Below are 3,368 nucleotides of genomic sequence, written 5' to 3'. Positions count from 1 at the left end.
ACATAGGCACGATTTTGTTTTAAAAACATTTACAGTTAAAATGTTGACAACATTTATCAAATTGAAAATTTACAAATTATTTTATAGTTAAATATTTATAAAATATTCAACTTTTATAGTTAACCATCAAAAATGTAAAACAAAGTTGCACACAAGTAGTTAATTCTGTTAACAAAAAATATAAAAATATAAAAACCCAGTTTTTTCAAATTGAACAAAATTACATATTATTAAATAACCGAGAGTATAAATATTATTCGGGAGTACCTACTTGAAACTTATTGAGTATATTATTATATTTTATACACGCAATGACTTTTAAAATTGTAATTTTTTTGGCAAAAATGAATTTAACCTACTGTATTACTAATGTTTTATACTAAAATAAATTACTTTAATCCCAATAACATCATCAAATATACTTACAGCAAAATGATAAATTATAAATAGGTACTAAAATACAATATATTCAATAGTGTACATTATAATACCTAAAAATAGTACTATAATCCAAAATAAATATTATAAGATTATAATATACAATAATGAATACATAATATAGCTATTGTAATATTTATATTTTATATGAATAGTATAACGCTTTCTATGACGTGTGTTGATTTGGTATTTTCTATTGTCTTCTATAATAATTTTGTTAGGTAAGTTGGAACTTTTATTGGCAACTCATCATACATAAACTTATTAATGATCACCCACAATTTAAAGAGTCTATATGGGAAATTTTAATGACATTTTTAGAATAACTAAAAATATGTAATATTAAATAAATAAAATATATTACATTTAAATGTTTTTGAACTACTATGTTCATAAGAAAATTTTGAGTTTTATTAGTATTTTTTAAAACTATTGTCGATACCAAATTGTTCACTTGGTCAAAAGATTTAAACATTTATGCAATTTTTCTCATAATTAAATCAACAATAATTTTGAAATTAAATTGTTGACCAAATCCATCAATAATTATTTTGAAATCGAAATTTATAAAAAATTGTCTACGTATATCTAAAATTTTAAATTTGTATACAAGATTCCCTTAAGTTATCAGATAACAGCAGTTGAGAAATATTAAAGATCCATATAGGTCTGATGTTTTTAATAAGTATTTAAAGAACAAATTTTGACAACATTTTTCATGCTCTCGCAAATGTTCAAGTTATTTCGTAGTTAAAAAATTATAAAATGTTCAATTTTTATAGTAAAAGAATGAAAATTTAAACAAGAATTCTCATACATAATTCATTCTGTAACCAAAAATTTAAGAAATTATACATATATGTTTTTTACAGAAATATAAGTTCAAATTTGGATGAGATTACATATTAAAATTTAAAACCAATATAATAACGATTATATTTATTTTGTTGTTATAAAAAAATATTATTCGTGTTTACTTGCGACTTTAAGAGTACATTATTATTCTGTGTGAGTACTGAAGTATACGCACAATGATACTTTCAAATTTCAATTATTTGTTTCAAAAATTAATTTGACCTACTGTAGTCCTAATGCTTAATAATAGTAAAATAAAATACTTTAATCTCAATAATATATTACTATTATACAATTTACTTAATAACATCATAGGCTGGGCGTCTTCGTACAGAACCATTACACTGATTTATTGGATTTAATATACCTAGATAGGTCTTGCATATTATGTATTATAGTTATTTAAAAATTAAATAAGCCAATTTAATTTTCAAATAATATTTATATTGTAATGGTGTGGAACACCATTACAGTTTTCATATTTTTATAATTATAATATTACGTATAGTATTGTATGCTATACATATATCATAGATGCGCGTGTCATCTTTTATCCATTCTGTAATATCACGGAGTAAAGCAATATAATATATGTATAACTATTTTGTATGGTAAACAAAATGTAAAATAATCATTCGGCCTGCTTGACATTCGTCAGCCGAAGTTAGTCTCGTCTTACCACTTGCTCCGTGTATTGTTGCTGCCAGGTCATCGGTAAAGTAAAATATTTTATATTACATTTTATTTTACATTTTAAAATATACGTTAAATTATACTCGGTATAACTAGTTGTCTCGTCGAACATCCAAATCCTCTCACACTCCCCCGTTTGGTACTGATCTATCACTACGGATACACAATTACACACCGTATACCAGTAGTGATAGACAATAATTTAATTGTTACCACGTAACAATATGATTTATTGCCAGTATATATATAATAACATATTATTAGGTATTATATTTATGATATATGTTATAAATTATAATTATATGATTATAATTTATGTTTATTGTAATAAGTGAATATTTAGTGTCGGCAAATAATACGTCTGACTTATTATGACCATATTGGAATCTCATAACATAATTTTACTAATATAAAAAAAAGCAAAAAGTTTTCCTCCCCGGCGGGGAATCGAACCCCGGTCTCCCGCGTGACAGGCGGGGATACTTACCACTATACTACCGAGGATTGTGCTAAGACCTTTGAATTTTATGCTTTTTCGTTACAACCAGTTATGGGTATTTTGTATATTATTTTGTAACGATAAATATATATTTTTACAAAATATGATTATAAGATGTAGGTAAAATGTCGGCCTATTATATTTTGCCGTCAAATTAGTACTTCAACTGTTAAGATATTATCACACACTTGTTATAGCTGAACCACGGTTTTCACCAAAGGTATTACACATACAATATAACATTTTTTATTTATTCATATTAAAAATAAAAAATGTTAAATATAATTAAAATTTTCCTTTTTGTAAATTTCAGAATAGATAATTTGTAAATCTGGTTTTTAAAAAACTTTTGACTGTAAAAACATTTATCTGTGTAATTTGTGATTTTTTTAAATAAAAATTTTCGAAAAACCAGATTTACAAATTTGATATTTTGAATTTTTTAAAAAAATTACTTATTTTCGGTATAAAAAAAATAAAATGAAAAGTATTATATTATTATACTATAATATGAGTAGTGCAAGCATCTGTAAAAAAAATGACCATTCATTTTATAACTATACCTAGTGGGAAATAGGTAATTTTTACATTTTATTACTTTTTATGGTGATTAACTAAGCGTTACGTAATATTGTTTAAAAAATAAAAATATTGATTGGAAAAAAAAGTTATTTTATTTGTCAGCTCTTCCTATTAAATTCTTTATTAAAGTGGTCTCAAACACGAGACCTGTGAACCATTTCAATGTGTCCCGCAATGGCGGTACATTTCCCCCGCCCCACCCATAGGAAATTAAATCTTCAGGGCAAACCGGTGCCGTACAAATTTCGAAAATGTATGCACGTACAAATACATGCAAATCACGTGCTAAATATTGGCTTAG

At 24.7% G+C, this 3,368-nt stretch overlaps 1 non-coding gene across 1 annotated transcript; it reads right to left on the bottom strand.

Moving 5' to 3' along the window:
• Window positions 1-2,418: 2,418 nt before the first annotated feature.
• On the bottom strand, window positions 2,419-2,490 carry Trnad-guc. Its single transcript has one exon. It is a non-coding gene; the product is annotated as a tRNA-Asp (tRNA).
• Window positions 2,491-3,368: the final 878 nt, after the last annotated feature.

This window comes from Myzus persicae, unplaced genomic scaffold (genome assembly GCF_001856785.1).
Source record: "Myzus persicae strain clone G006 unplaced genomic scaffold, MPER_G0061.0, whole genome shotgun sequence".
NCBI lineage: Eukaryota > Metazoa > Arthropoda > Insecta > Hemiptera > Aphididae > Myzus > Myzus persicae.
This window is presented reverse-complemented; position numbering and strand designations above follow the sequence as displayed.